Here is a 17842-nt window from a genome sequence, read left to right on the forward strand (position 1 = left end):
GGAGGAAGGGGTGTGGATGAAGTAGTATGGGCCAAATCGTGCAATCTTTCGAATAGTTGCAATATTCCATCTTCGCTAGCTTTTCGCTCGAGCAGCGCTTCAAAAATTCGAGCAAAACATACTTCACTCGCTTTTCGCTCGATGTTTGCTCGAGCGACAGTGTATTTTAGCCCTTTTCCACCATATTTTTCTCCAATCTTTGGAACGCAATTTCTCATTTACCCGAAATTGATTTCTAATGTCCAAATATACTACGATCATCTACTCGACGAGCAGAATAAGTTGGCCATTTTACTTTTGTAATTTGACCCTCGGATCAAGTCCAAATATTTTTTCGAAGTTGACACATTAGTCACACTTTTCGATTTAAATTTTTATTTAACCAACTTCTGATCTTTCATGTTAATTTGGAAACCAATTTCCAACAATCTCCTACATGAATGGAAATTCGAATATGCAAATGATATGCAACACGATACATGCAATTGTAGAGAGAGCGAAGAAATATTGCATTCGGCAAGGTAGCTTTCGGCTTTAAACCTTCCCTAATGAAATATTATCGAGCTTACTTGGCTAGTTGGTGAACGTGATGTCTTGAATCGACCAGTCGTTAGTGTAAGTCAAGACAACAATACTCACACAATATCTTCCCTAATTCCGTTCTTGGTTCTCATGACTTGGTTCATTTTGGCCCTGAACCCCTCTTGGTTCTGCAAGTGTTTTATAGAATTTAAGCCTTGAATAATTCTCATTAAAGCGGCCTCACTTCATACTCACATAGATGACCTCCTATTAAGAGTGTTCTGCACTACTCCACTTGACTTAATCAAGATAAAGAAATCATTAACCTCTTCCAATTTTGCAGAAAGCACTTTGGTATCATAGGAACGAGTCAGAAAATTATTTCTTAAGTGCTTCATGGAATCCTCATAATTTAGTTGTCCCTTTGAACCAGGATTTTTGGATCTCCAGTCAACAAGGTAGGGTTACCATTACAAGGACTCTAACGTAGTAGGCTTTAATCTCATTTCTCTCGATAAGCAACGTATTTGATCTCTTGGCAAACCTTTTGTAAGCGGATCCGCAACATTCTTCTTTGATTTCACAGTCTCTGGAGATGACGCTCATTGAGATCAGTTGCTTAATGGTATTATGTCTCCGACGTATATGTCTAGACTTACCATTGTACATGCTGTTTTTAGCCCTTTCAACAGCCGATTGATTATCGCAGTGTATGCTTATGGTAGGTACCAGTTTAGGCCAACATGGAACATCTTCTAGGAAATTTCGAAGCAATTCTGCTTCTTCACCAACTTTGTCCAAAGCAATAAACTCTGATTCCATAGTTGATCGAGCTATACACGTTTGTTTTGAAGATTTCCATGAGATAGCAGCTCCACCAAGTGTAAACACATAGCAACTTGTGCATTTGGAATCCTTTATACCGGATATACAATTCACATCAGAATATCCTTCTAATACCACAGGATATTTAGTGAAATGTAATCTATAGGTCATGGTATACTTCAAGTACCTAAGGACCCTTATCAATGCCACCCATTGATCATGGCTTGGATTACTTGTGAATATACTAAGTTTATTCACCGCAAATGCAATGTCCGGTCTAGTGCGGTTTGTAACATACATTAGACTGCCAATTATTTGTGAATATCTTAGTTGTGACACGCTTTCTCCCTTATTTTTGACCATGTGTAGACTTGTGTCAATAGGAGTCTTTGCAGGACTTTCCTCAAACACTTTAAATTTCTTTAGTATTTTCTCAACGTAATGAGATTGGGAAAGTACGATTCCTTCTAATGTTCTAGAGATGTTTATCCCTAGTATTACATCTGCCGCACCCATGTCTTTCATGTCAAAATGCCTTGCTAGCATTTTCTTGGTATTTGTCAACATTTCGTAACTATTGCCCATTATCAACATATCATCTACATATAGACATACTATCATATAAGCATTCAGTGTATTCTTCACATATACACACTTGTCACATTCATTTATTTTAAATCCATTTGACAATATTGTTTTCTCAAACTTTTGATGCCATTGCTTAAGAGCTTGTTTTAAGCCATATAAGGACTTAACAAGTTTACATACTTTATGGTTTTCATTTGGAGACACGAACCCTTCAGTTTGTTTCATAAATATCTCCTCTTCTAACTCACCATTTAGGAATGCCGTTTTTACATCTATTTGATGAATTTCAAGGTTATGTATTACCACATTTACAATTAACAACCTTATCGAGGTGATTCTCGTTACGGGTAAATAGGTATCAAAGAAGTCAAGTCCTTCTTTTTACCTATATCTTTTGACAACCAATCTAGCCTTACATTTATTAATGGATCCATCCGGTTTCAATTTCTTTTTGAATATCCATTTATACACTAAATGCGGTGCTTCCGGGGTAGACATCACTTCCTCGTAAGTCCTTGGATCATTTTCTACCATATAAGTTAGAAAATCCTGACCAGATGATGTGGATGTTCTAGCCCTCTTACTACGCCCTGGTTTTTCCTCATTTGAAGATCCATTTACAGATTCATAAGTTCTCTTATTTGAACTTGACGTTTCCCTATCTTTGTAAGAAAATATGTTTTCAAATAATACTGCATTCCTTGATTCAATTATGATACCCTCGTGTACATCTCGAATGTGTACTAGGAAACAATATGAACTACTGTTATTGGAGTATCCAATAAATATGCAATCAATCGATTTGGGACCAATTTTAATTTGTTTAGGATTGGGTACCTCAACCTTTGCCAACTTTTAAGTGTTGGTAGGAGGAAGAATGACCTTTCCATAACTCATATGGTGTCTCTTCCATTTTCTTAAGCGGTATCCGATTGAGAAGACTATTTGTCGTTAAGATAGCCTCTCCCCACAAGTTCTGAGGTAAACTCAAACTTATTAACATCGCATCCATCATCTCTTTAAGAGTTCGATTTTTGCGTTCAGCAATTCCATTCAATTGAGGAGAGTATAGAGTCATTGTTCGATGAATGATTCCATGTTTCGAATAGAATTCTTCAAACGGTGCCACATATTCACCTCCTCGATCACTATGAATATTTTTAATTCGTTTGTCAAGTTGCATTTTAACTTCAGCCTTATATTGTTTAAATGCATTTAAGACTTCGTCTTTACTTCTTAAAAGAAAGACATAACAATACTTTGTACAATTATCGATAAAAGTTACAAAGTATTTCTTACCGCTTCTAGTTTGAACGAATTTCAAATCACATATATCACTATGGATTAATTCTAGAGGTACCGTGTTCCTTTGAAATGAATGAAACGATGTTTTAGCCAATTTTGCTTCAACACATATTTCGCACTTGTGATTAGGATCAATTTCAAGAGCCGGAATTAAATTTTGATTCATAAGTTTGCGCAATGAATTATAATTCGCATATCCTAATCGATTATGCCCTAAACAAGACTCAAGCAAGTAAACAAAATTTGTTATTTTATTCATAATGTCTTGTTTAAGTACAACAGTTAGAACGTTCATCTTAAACATTCTATCACACATGTATCATTTTCCTACATACATCTCATTCTTAGACAACACAAATTTATCGGATACAAATACAAGTTTAAAATCATTTTTACTAAGAAGAGAACCGAACACAAGATTCTTTCAAATATCTGGCACATGTAGGACGTTGTTAAGGACTAGCTCTTTCCAGATTTCATTTTTAAAGTGACTTTGCCTTGACCTTCAGTCTTCGAACTTGCAGTGTTCTCCATGAATAGTTGTTCCCCTTTCAGTTCTTGATAGTTGGAAAACATTGCCCTATTAGCACACACATAACGGATTGCACCGGTATCTACCCACCATTCCCTTGTGTTTCTAACCATGTTGCATTCGGACACAACTGTAGATAGAATCATCTCCTGCATTCCTTCGGAAAGGTTATCTTTTTCAATCATGTTGGCTTGAGCAGATTTCCTAGGCTTTCGACATTCATTTGAACAATGTGTGGCCTTTCCACAATTATAGCATTTCCCTTTGAACTTTTTTGCCTTCTTGAAGTTATCTCTACGCGGTGCATCGTTTGAGATCTTTCGTTTCTTGTTCAAAGGCCTTTGTTTCGTTTCAACAAAGTTTGCTCCAAGTTGGTTAATAGGTTTCCTTTCATTTTTCCCATTGTCTTCTTCAATTCTCAAGCGGACGATCAATTCTTCCAAATTCATCTCCTTACGTTTGTGCTTGATATAGTTCTTGAAATCTCTCTATATAGGAGGGAGTTTCTTGATAATGGCTGCCACTTGAAAGGATTCACTTAGTTCCATCTTTTCGGCATGTATTTCGTGCAAGAGGACTTGAATTTCTTGCACTTGGCTTATCACAATTTTGGTATCTACCATTTTGTAGTCCAAAAACTTGCCCACAATGAACTTTTTGGTTCCGACATCCTTGGTCTTGTAATTATTTTCCAAAGAATCCCACAATTCCTTGGCCGAGTTTTTACAACTATACACCCCATATAGTGTATTGTCCAACCCATTCAAAATGTAGTTTTTGCATATAAAGTCTGAATGCTTCTATGCATCCAACACAATAATTGACTCACGATTATTTTCTCCTTCTTGTATGTATGGCGCAGTCTTTTTTAAGAACTTTGCCAAATTAAGAGTAGTCGGATAGAATAACATCTTTTGTTGCCATCTCTTAAAATCCACGCCACTAAATTTTTTCGATTTTTCACTATGCAGGATTGAAGTGTTTATAGCAATAGGCATAACCATGTTTGTACCGTTTTGACTTGAAGCCTCTACAATAGTCATTTTTGTTACAAAAATAGAAGATTATCACAACGCAAAGCAAGGGAAAGGAAGAGTGCACAAAGACTATTCCAAAATGAAGAACAAAGTATGGTTAAACCAAAACAACCCCAACAAATATTGTCTTAAGAATGTTGGTTCCAGGGTTTATGTGAGTAGTATGATGGTTGTTGATGTTTGTGTCAAAGCAAATTAATGTTTAACCTGTAGGAGCATGATCAAACTATCGATATGTGAACTTGAAAGTGTAGTACAAAACCACAAAATCAAGGTATCAAAATGAAACAAGAAAAGGAGAAGAAAAAGAACGAAATCTGAGGCAAGTGATGGCACTTCCTCCTTAAGACAATTTTACCCCGGTGACGGCACTTGTCTCCCAAGATACAACGGATGTTTAATCTTGTGGTAGTAGCACTTCATACCACAAGAACCGATGAACTCACGAAATCCCTTTCTACAAAAGGTTTTTATGCAAGAAAAATGAAGAGAGATTTTGTGAGAGAAGAAGAGTGCTCGATACAAAATATGAGTTGGTGTACCCTTAGGGACGTCCAAGGGGTCCTATTTATAGAGGAGGAAGGGGTGTGGATGAAGTGGTGTGGGCCAAATCGTGCAATCTTTCGAATAGTTGCAACATTCCATCTTCGCTTGCTTTTCGCTCGAGCAGCGTTTCAAAGATCCGAGCAGAACATACTTCACTCGCTTTTCGCTCAAATTTCGCTCGACCGAGTTAGACTGTCGCTAGAGCTAACATCGAGGGACGACGACACTGTCGCTCGAGCAAACATCGGGCGACAGTGTATTTTAGCCCTTTTCCACCGTATTTTCCTCCAATCTTTAGACCACAATTTCTCATTCACCCGGAATTAGTTTCTAATGTCCAAATATACTACGATCATCTACTCGATGAGTAGAACAAGTTGGCCTTTTACTTTTATAATTTGACCATCGAATCAAGTTCGAATATTCGGCCGAAATTGACACGTTAGTCACACTTTCCGATTTCAATTTTTACTTAACCAATTTCCAATCTTTCATGTTAATTTGGAAACCAATTTCCAACAGATTCCAGCCGCGAACAATCTGGTAGTGCCCAATTTAATGATTTCGAAGATACAAATGAAATGGGTTATGAAGAAATTAAACAAATAACTTGCAAAAAGTGGAAAATGCACAAATTTTGGAAAAAGATTATTCTATGTCTGGTGATTTTGAAGTGGGTTCTATGAAATTAAATTAGAATGAGAATTAGAAGATAGCTAGTTGCCGGGTGTTGTGTATGGTCATTGCATGAGAAGAATGTGTCAGTGGTCGGTCACGATGGCCAACACTAATTTTCTGGTTTTGGGCATAGGTAGGGGTTGGAGGGTGGGGATTTGAAGAAGATGAATAGCGTATTCATTTATTCATTTTATTTTATTTTATTGGTTTTTGATACAATTATTTCCTTTTATTGTAAAAAATGTAATTTATCACTTTACTCATCACTTAATTTGTCAAGTTGAGTTCAAGTTTGAATTTTTGAGTTGACCAACGGAGTACTGGAATGAAGTGGAATGGACGAGTTGAACTACTGCTAAAAGTGAATGCATATGGAGGTCATGAGACTGCCCAATGGTGCATTCTCTTTTAGTGACATGGTACTTGTACAAGATAAATGTTATTAGGAAACAAGGTACATAAGTTGCAATGTGAATAATGTACGATCCATGATATATAGTGCCCCTAATTAGAGGGAAAGTAGGAAAATTGGGACATATCAATTGTGTGAAATGAGGTAATCGTGGCGGCAAGGAATTAGAACCATTGTCTAGATAAACTATACCGTCGCATTCATAGTTTCAAGAGAGCGATTCATAATTCAGTCAGTAAGGTATATGCTACGTGAATAAGGTCATTATGACTGCATCCCTGTACTACCCTGAAATTGCATGGTGCAAACGATGTATCACTTTAGTGATTTACTACTAATGAATAGACTGGATGTCTACTTCGTTCTCTGTCATCCCTTCGTGGCTTGTGACGCGTGATTTTTTTAGATGATTCAACACTTGTGGACCTATCGGGAAAATAAGATGATGAGCCTAATTATAAAAATTTAACGAACAGCAGGTAAAAATAAAGGAAAGTGCTCAAGTGCTAGATGAAAATTTTACTTTCTACATGCAATGCAACAATCAACTAGAAATATTTAAAGGATGTTGCCTTCCATTAAATGCTTAATTTATAGTTTTGAGATCGACATTGATCAATGGTCAAAATAAGGTGGCTCGAAAGAGTAGGCTAGCCTAGCACTATTTACAACTATCAGCAATGCACACTGCCCTTTTCAGCCTCCAAATTTTACTGTCTTCTTTTTCATCTTTGATTGTTCCAACCAGTCTACCTATTTTCCTTTTGTACGGACAAATTTCTTGATCACTTATATCTTTATATCAACTCTATAGCACTTCTCAAGGTCGGATGGTTGCTTGGATGAGTTGTATATACTGAAATTGAATGTCCATCCTCAATCCTCAAATTAAGGCTCGACTTTTTGATAGGAATTATCAACCCAAAATTCTTGGCATATCTCAGTCTTTCTCTACATCTAATATAATAAAATTCATCAAGAATATGAATTTATCTACTTTGTAGTTGCTTGATGGATCTATCAACAATCTACAGAGACACAATTGTTACCTTTATTCTACCCAAACGAAATTTTCTATATATATATAAAGATACATCAAATTAAAACTAGCACCCAAAATACATAAAGCAATAAAAGTATATAATTTTCCAATAGTGTAATGTAATTTGAAACTCCCTGAATCTTTTATTTTGGAGGCAATTTGCTGAGCAAAACAACACTTCACTTCTCTTTTAATTCTATTATCTTATATTCTTTAAGCTTTCATTTATTTAAGGATGTCAAACGAGCTGAGGGGCCTTTTCAACTCAACTGTCAGCTAGTCAAAATCGGGCTCATCAAATCACGAGCCCGAGCTAAGCTCAGTGCCCCGTTTGGTAAGCCAAGCCGGCTAGGCCCACCAAACCTCAACTTGTGGCTCATGTGCAGCGGTGGTCGAATTTCAACCACAAATTTTTTTCCCCAAAAACATTTGCCTCTAAATATCCCCACGAGGCTTACCCATTTTCATCTTCAAATTATTGCACTGGTTCTTCACTTCTTCTCTTCACACAATTACAATTTCCTTACTATTCCAATTTATCGTATGTCAAATAGATTCAGATCTAGATTTATGTGGCATACAATAAATTGGAAACTAAAATTGGATCCGATAGAAATTGGATCTATTAGATAGATATCTATCTAATGCATTTTTCAATTTCCAATTTATTGTATGTCACGGCCCACATAAATTGGCAATACGTATTTTGGAAGCATTATTAATGTGCTTGAAGGATGGCAAAATGCTTATTTCTGAGTTCCGACTACAAGATAATTATTAATTTGTCGAAATTATATGTCGTTAGGTAAGTCATAAGTGATATTTAGTACAATTTTAATCATATTAATCAGAATTTATTATTTTATAATATTGTTCTTTATTTTCTTTAAAAAAATTATATATGTTCCAACCTACAAATCGTTCGTGTACAATTTTTAACTCCACCTACTCAATTTAAGTAGATAATCCCAAACTCAGATGAAGGAGAAATGTTTGTATAATTATATTTTGTTTTTATCTATTTAAATTTTTTTTAAAAAAATTGGAAATGACAAGCTCGCGAGCCAAGCTCACCCCTCTTACTAACGAGCCACGAGCTCGTGCTCATCAAGACAAGCAGCAGCTGAACTCGTAGGTTTAAGGGCCGAGTATATAATGCACGCATCCAAATTTTCGGGTCTAATTATCAAAATTGAAAATTTAAGGGCTCATTTGAGAGTTAATCCACCTTCTAGGACTTGTAGCAAACTTATCATAAGTGCTAATTCCCACATGTTTTTGATTAAATTCTTAGTCAAACACTTACATAGAAAATTCGTCATTTATGCTTGATTGATTGACCAAACATAAGGTAAAATTCTTAATTTATGCTTGATTGACCAAATATTAAAGTAAAATTCTTGATTTATGCTTGATTGATTGACCAAACATAAGGTAAAATTCTTGGTTTATGCTTGATTGACCAAACATAAGGTAATATGTAGTGTAAATGCATAAATATAGGAATGATGGAGAGGTTCTTGATTATTTCACAAATTCCAAGGAACAATTTCCACCATCATGAATTTTTCCTTAAAGATGCATGCCTAATCTTGTCCTATTTAAACACTTCATTCACATTCATATGCTATCACTCACTATTATAATTTTTGGTCCAAATAATACACACACACACATTCATAAGTTCGAGGTGAAAATTGTAGATGGATCAAGTCTCTATTATTCTTTCATTTAAATTTCACTATAAATACGCTACTTAAATTGAATTATTGTTATGTTATGAATTTTAGAAAATTATTATGGGTCTCATATGCTATGATATAATTATGATTATATTAAGGGGACCGGAGTTTAATAGCGCTACACATAAGAATTCTTACCACCTATATTCGGTAAAATTCTTATATATTCATTATGTTGATTATGATTAATATGTTCTTTTAAGTTATACATAATAATAATTCATGGCGTACTTATTGAGATTTTATAAATCTCACTCTATGATAATTCTCACTTCCAAACAACTAATGGTTCGAGGTAGTCAACGTGGAGATAACAATGAGGCTAGGATTAATAAATTGTGTTGTGTTTAAAACACAACTTTGAATTTCAAATTTAATTATTATGTTCAAATTGTTTTCTTTCTTTCATTTTCCGCAGTTACATGATAAAATCAAAATTTATTTACTTATTGAAGAGAAATAAAAAAAAATTTATTTCATGTTCTTATTTTAATTCTTATGAAAGAATTAAGTTTTATTTAGTGACTCTCGAATAGTCAAGGATTCGGGCCGTCACAGAGTACGATTGCCACTGCTACATTTATTGAATAGTTTCTCTTCAAAAATTGCCCAATTGACTTCAAATACCGTTGAAGTGAAAGGTTAGGACTGTAGTCATAAAAATAAAAGGTTATGATATATTCTGCAACAAATTAAAAGGTTTGGAACCTTCGATGCAATTTTTCCTAAATAAAACAATAAAGGAGATGGAAGGAAAATAAAGAACTAATAAACCATATTTTAATTCTCTTCCTTTTACTTTCCCCCTCCTCGGCCACCAACCAAAATGCAAAAATTTCAATTCCTCTTAAACTAATTTTAATCAATTCCGTTCAGTTTTCGCACAAGGAAGGCGAACCACCTCCATATATAACTATTCATCCCCACCCCAAGTGAGTTGTGATGGCCTCCGTTTCAGTGCCTGTGAAACGGGCTTTATTAACTCAGCACTAATCTTTCTCGCATTTCTAATTCTCTATATTACAGTATTTTAAAGAAAGTATTAGATAATGGAAGGCGTGGAACTAATGTTGCAGCAATATTGGGGTGCAAGGGCAAATCCAATGATTGAGTTCAACTAGGGCGGATTGCGAACGTTGAAAGCTTACTATCAACGATCAATGTTCATGATAGTGGGATTGTTTATTAATATTTAATTAAATAATATTTAAAAAATCGTACAGATTAAATTTAGAAGAACAAGATACACCACTAGAATTAGAACTAGAACTAGGTAAGAACTTTCATTTTGGATGAAAAATCGTTCCATAATCTCTAAAATGCCCTAATTTATTTTTTAATTAAATAGGCAATATATATTGTCAATATTCAGTTTACAATTAAAATTAATCAAATAGACATTATTATATTAACAAAATTAAAATTATTTATGTGCTTATATTAATTTTATGTCCTTGTATGTTTTTCGCAATCGATTTTTTGTGAACGAAAAGTGGAACATTTTATTAATTAAATAAGTTTTGTTGAAAGATTCTTTATGACACTAAGGACAATTTTCCTACAAATTCATCCACCATTAATTGACCAAACTATGAAATCAATTTATTAGATGGGAAAAAAGAAAAGGAAAAAATATAAAATCAAGAAGAGGGACAAAGCTCCGGTTAAAATGTTTCTACTTATATTAAATCAGTAAAATTGAATATATATTGTTTTGTTACATTATGTGCTAAAAATCAATGAGTGCAATGATGATAAAGTGGTCAATATATTTAAGGAATGTAGTAGGTTCGAATCACCTTTCTTACATTTGTTTTGGTAAAAATTATTGAAATACAAAAATTATAAATAATATTGCTCTTAAGGAGTTTCGAACACAGGACCTCCAATTTAAATATTTCTTATTAATATGAATTATCAAATATTTAATCTATAAATTCTATCTATTATCAGTAAATAAAAAAATAAAAAATTCTTCTTGACGAATCCAGCTAGGGCGCTAAATCCGCCCCTGCTGGGGTGCTCCACCATCGATGAATGGATTGTATGATGTTGGGCCACCTCCATTTCTAACCAAGACATTTGAAATGATGGAAGATCCTTCAACAAATTTAGTGATTTCACGGAGTAGGGCCAGATGCAATTTTATTGTTTGGGATTTTCACAAATTTTCCATTATTCTGCTACCTAGGTACTTCGGGTACGGTAATTTTTCTAGCTTCATTCGACAGATCAATACATATGTAAGTAATTTGGATATGTCAACTAAGACCCCCAAATGTGGATCGGAGCCCAAATGTAGTCAGGCCTAGGCCGCGTTACAACCCCAAATGAGGGTCACATTTCCTGTGCGAAAAGGATTTGAGTAGATTTAGGTTAAGAGGAGTTAGACTTTGCATTTTTGGTGGTGGTGGTGGTGGTGGTGGTGGTGGTGGTGGTGGAGGATGAGGAGGGGGAGGAAGAAAATAAAAAGAGAATTTTCTTTTTAATTTTTTTAATAATTTGTTTGGGATCCATTTGCACTTTTTAAAAAAAAATTGGAACATTTTCCTTGTCTTTTTGTTTTGTTTTATTTATATATAAGATATATTCATCATTTTATAGCTTTTATTGAGAAATTGGATGAAAATAATGTTTTGCGCAATCAAATATGTAATTAAATGTGAAACGACAAAAAAAAAAAAATGAAAGGTAAATACATTTTCATCATAATAGTTATATGGACGTCCGTGCTAAAATTACCCATATCTGGTGCTATATTTTATTATTTTAGTCTATGTTTTGTGTGATTTGAGCCTGTATTATATTAACATTTACCTTTTTCCCTATATAAAAATGATAAAATTAGAAGGTAAAAAAAAAAACAATAATATTTTCTTTTTATATTTGTGCTTAGGTGAGTTAGATAGCATGTTGGATAATGGTGACATTATTTTCTTGTGAGAGAGAGAAAATCATTGATCATTGATGTTCAGGATATAACCGGTCTAAGGGTTTGTGTTGATTGAATTGAATATATACACACATATATTGATCAAGCATTGGATAAATAAAATGTGAGACAGGATGGCAAGTTTTATAATGCGTTGGTTTTTATTTTTGTTTGCTTGAGTGTTACATACGTGATCTTGCTTGAAATGAACAAGGGTTTAAGTTTGAGTGTATTTGATAAGTATGTTCTCACACATTTACTAATGTTTTTAATTTTGATAAGTTATTATCGTTGAGTGAATTTCTACCTCATTTAATGTAATTTTGTTAATTGCTGGTAAAATCTTAACTTGGCCCTTGTTTGTCAACTATTCTCCTACATTCTAACACATTTTTTTTATAATACTCCATTTCAACCACACATTCAACCATACATTTCAACATCAATCATTATTCCATACTTCACTTTTTGAAATTAAAGGACCACAAACAGGGCTTTGGATGTATCTGGAGCATAAATCAGATGATGAGGACTAAAGAGTAATATATTATGGAATATAGGGACTAGAGTGTAGAGATATGAAAGAACACGCTGCATATAGAGTATTAGATCAGAACCAAAAAGAATATTCAAGGACAAACTTGAACTCAGAGGCAAAGATCCAACCTTACGATCGCAAAGTTGGAACCGTGCGATTGAAACTCCTATAACCATGTGACTGTATGGCTTAATGCAACAGAACCATATTAATTTCCTTGTCCAAATAGACTCCTATGTATGGAACACGAATTTTACCTTAATCTTGACAATATAAATAGAGAGTTTCATCCGGCATTTAATGGAGGAGAAGCTTTGATACACCTAACCATGCAAAAAATTCGATACCTTTATTTGTGTTCTGGAAGTTGGAAGGCAAAAGCGATCCATTTTGACGGGGAAGTATTGAAAGATTCAGAGATAAAGGGAGAATATTTGTTGCTCTTATTCATGTGGCGAAAATTAACAATAATTTTGCTGCTTCTTTCTTTTTTCACTTTTTATTGGAATAAAAACTATTGATATTTTTCTATTCTTCTTTATACGATGAGCGGCTAAATTTTACATGTTAGGATGAATAATGTAGCCTGTTATGCCTATAAATTATCATCCTATACTAGGTCATCTTATTGGTCCTGGGCGAGGCCCAGTAGAGTTGGGCTCCAAAGTCGAGGCTCTAAACAGGCCAATTGAAGCGTCACTGAGGCCCTAAGAAGTCCAGCCAAGGTTTCTACCGAGGTGCCTATTATTATGCTTATATAATCGCCTCTTTATTAAGCTCGAACTTAGGCCCATTAACCTGTTTGACCCATTTCACTCACATTTCTCTATATATATTGATACATTCACACAATTAAAGTATGCCTTAACTCTTTAGCCAAAATCTCCATTGTCCATACTATTGCACTATATATATATATATATATATATCTCCGTCTAGTCATTGACTTGATCGTCGAAGTGTGCAAACGGTCGTCGAACCTTTTTCTCGTCCAGTCACATTTTCCTCTTGACGAGGTGCTACATGTGCAGGTTTGGAGGGAACTAGACCGAGCATCTGTTGGCGCCATTTTTGGAGGTCAACAAATTGGCGCCGCCTATGGGAAACGGTACGATTAACCACGAAGAATTCACGCGGGAAAAGGCCCATCAAAATACACCCGAAGAAAAAGAAAGAGGACCGGAAATATTAGGTAATTTGTCCTACTGAAGTATAGAGTTTCCTTTCGCCAAAAAGGGCCACACAGTCAGCCACTAACGAAGAAAGGAATGGCTATTGAAGATTTCCTAGAACAAAGGAATTTTCCGATGATGGTTTTAGCCATGAAAATGGCTATTTCCGGCAAAAGGGTTGAAGAAACCAGCCATATTTGTTCCATGAAAAATGGAGGCAACAAATCTGAAAAAGAAAGTTTTTGGCACCACATTTCGAAAATCAGCCAGGTGAAGCAAGTTTTCTTGGAACATTTTCTGGGACTCAAAGAAGAAGAAGAAAATGGCATGAAGATATAGCTACTGGGGGAAGGTTATATGAACAAAGAAAACATCCAATTCTTTGAGGGATTTTTGGTATCATTTTGATGACAACACAAAATCAAGAAATATAGACACCAAAAAATTCCTCATCAAATGGATCAACAATCCTAATTATAGTAACAATAATCCCTTCAACAACAGCCTAAAGTCCAATGAGTCCACAATTGATTTCTGTTATGAAGCTTGGATGGAAGGAGTTAAAAGAGAAAAGATTTCTTTGGTTGGTGCTGTGAGTTGTGAAATAGTTCTTTCCCCTCCAATTATTTGATGAAAAGTTTCTGTCAAAATGTAGTTTCCATCGCCATTGAGCGGTCGAGTAACTGTTGGCACCACCTTGATTTAGGCGGCTATTTCATTCCCTAGCACCAATTGAGACCAGGCTTGCATTTCAAGACCTCCAGAACGCCGCTAAAGCAATCACTGGCATTAGCAAGCAGCAGCCCCGATAATATACTACAAATTCTCACTTTTGTCCATTGGGTTAGCATTAATTTGATTGAGATAAAAATTGATAGAGGCGTGCCACAAGTTTTTTCTCTGAATTATTGACAGGCTTTTGCAAGTAAATTATACTTATTTTAGCTTTATTGCTACTCAATTTCTCCATATTTTCTGGCTTGTTCACGTGCCCTTTCCTACTTTCTTGTTGGGTTGGGTTGGGTTCGGTTGGCCCATTAAGCGACTAAATATTCATATTCTTTTTCAAATTCTAGCCCAGTAGGTTCACAAAATAATAAGTGCTTGAAGGTTTCTTTTGGGCTCCCTTTTTGGGTCATGGGAGTTGGGCTGCAATGATTTATTTTTCTAAAGTATTTTAGACAACCACTTGGCTCTTCGGCCTTCGGTTACGGTTGTTGAGACACTAAAAAAGGGCCCGTGCTTGGTTGGAAAATGTATTATTGTTTGTGCAAGTCTTGCTATGAAATTTTGGGGGTTCGAGAAGTGGATTACAGATTTAGTGTAATATCACAGTTGCACGGATGCACCCTAGTTGTTTGATGATATGCCTAAGTCAAAAATCTGCCTCTGGCCACCATTTATTGAAGCCTTTATTGTTATCATAAAGCAAAATAGGTTGATATCTTCAGCGATATCAATAAAATGCTGAATTGGTGATGGATCTTATATGATGTGGTATTGTGCTTAAGCAACATGCAATTCATGTCAAAGGAGTTATTTTTGCAACTGCACGTTCAGTATTTGATAAATTGCTAAGCTTGAAACTCTCTCATTCAAAGGCTCCATTAATCATCCTAAGTGCTCAAAATTATTTATGAGGCAAACATAAAAAAAATCTTGCTCAGTCAAATATCAAATCTTGATTAATAAAGGAGATTTCTAACATTCATCGCACATTAGCTTTTGAATTTCTTATTAATCGAAGGCAAGCTGATAAGTCCTTGCTCATCGCGGCGAGCTTGTGGTTTTCTTATTATTGAATGCAAGCTTTAGCTCATGAAAATCTTATTATCAAATGAAGAATTTTGGAGCTCTCGTTCCTTGAATAAAGAAGAGGCGATGTATTTTTAAAGACCTCGTTCCTTGAATAAAGGAAGAGGTAATGTTTTTGAAGACCGCGTTACTTGAATAAAGGAAGGGGCAATATTCTTGAAGTCCTCGTTCCTTGAATAAAGGAAGAGGCAAATCTTTTGGGATCATTGTTCCTTGAAAAAGGAAGAGGCAAATCGCCAAACGTGTTTGCCCTTACAAAAGGAGCCTTTCCTAGCCTTATTCGCCGGATGTTTATTCCCCACCTTGTCAGATTCTTTTTCTTGGCTTTACGAGATGTTTATTCATCTCTTTGCGGGATGTTTATTCATTGCCATACGAGATGTTTATCCTTGACTTAGCGAGATGTCCTTTTCTCGCCTCACTATCGTTGAGCTTGGCTTTAAGTCCTCTTCTATTCGACGCTATCTTATGAGATTTCGATAGTCCAACAGTTCACTAGATGTTTATCCCTGGCTTTGCGAGATGTCCTTTTCTTGCCTCACTTTTGTTGAGCTTGGCTTTAAGCTTTTCTATTCGAGGCCAGCTTATAAGATTCCGATAGTTTGACAGCTCGCCAAATGGTTATCCCTGGCTTCACTAAATGTCTTTTCCTCACCTCACTATCGCTTCCTCTCTATTTGAGGCCAGCTTGTAAGACTCCGATAGTTCGACAATTCGCCAGATGCTTATCCTTGGCTTTGCGAGATGTCCTTTTCCCTCCTCACTATCGTTGAGCTTGGCTCTAAGTCCTCTTTTATTCAAGGCCACCTTATAAGACTCTGATAGTTCGACAGTTCACCAGATGTTTAACCCTGACTTCGCGAGATGTCTTTTCATCGCCTCACTATCGTCGAGCTTGGATCTAAGTCCTTATCTATTCGAGGTCAGCTTATAAGACTCTGATAATTCGATAGTTCGTCGATGTCTATTCCTGGTTTCACGGGATGCTTATTTCTCATCTCACTATCATCGAGCTTAGCTCTAAGTCTTCTTCTATTCGAGGTCAGCTTATAAGACTCCGATCGTTCGACAGTTCGTCAGATGTTTATTCATGGCTTTGAAAAATGTCTTTTCCTTACATCTCACTATCGTCGAGCTTGACATTAAGTTCTCGTCATTTCGAGGCAAGTCACGAAAACTCCGATAGTTCGAGAGTTATTCGCAGGACATATATCCCTCGCCTCACTAGATGCTGTCCACGACTTTACAAAGCTTTAATCCTTCCGATACGGAGTCCCATGTGGGTCATCGCCTTAGTCGCAGCATTGCAAAAACTTTACAAAGCTTCAAGCCATCTCCTAAGCATCATCTCGTAGGTCAGCGCATTGGTCGTAGATGAGCTCTGCCATCAGCTTTATAAAGCTTCAACCCTCCCTATACGGAGTTCCCTGTGAATCATCACCTCAGTCGCAGCGTTGCAAAAGCTTTACAAAGCTTCGGCTATCTCCTGCATCGGTCGTAAATGAGCTTTTCCATCAGCTTTACGAAACTTCAACCCTCCCAACGCGGAGTTCCCTGTGGGTCATCGCCTCGATCGCATTGTTGCAAAAGCTTTACAATGCTTCAAGCCATCTCCCAAGCATCGTCCCCTGTAGGTTAGCGCATTGGTCGCAAATAAGCTCTGCCATTAGCTTTACAAAACTTCAACCCTCCCGATGCGGAGTCCCCTATGAGTCATCGCCTCGGTCGCAGAGTTGCAAAAGCTTTACAAAGCTTCAGCCATCTTCCGCATTGGTCGCAGATGAGCTTTTTCATCAACTTTACAACGATCACAGTGTTACAAAAGCTTTACAAAGTTTCAGCCATCTCCCATGCGTCGTCCTCTATTGGTCAGCGCCTCGGTAGAAGATGAGTCCCGACCTTCAGCTTCATAAGCTTCAGCCCAGGCGTCGTTCCCTGTGGGTCAGCACCTCGATCGAATATAAGCCCCGACCTTCAGCTTCACAAACTTTAACGTCCCTAGGGTCAGCGCCTTGATCGAAGATGAGCCCCAACCTTCAGTTTCACAAGCTTCAGCCATCTTCTGCGCGTGTCCCCTGTGGGTCAGCGCTTTGGTAGAGACAGTTGAACCTACAACAGTAGCAACAACCATGCACTCAGCTGATCTTAAAAAGTCC

Source organism: Olea europaea, chromosome 17 (assembly GCF_002742605.1).
Source record: "Olea europaea var. sylvestris chromosome 17, O_europaea_v1, whole genome shotgun sequence".
Classification (NCBI taxonomy): domain Eukaryota; kingdom Viridiplantae; phylum Streptophyta; class Magnoliopsida; order Lamiales; family Oleaceae; genus Olea; species Olea europaea.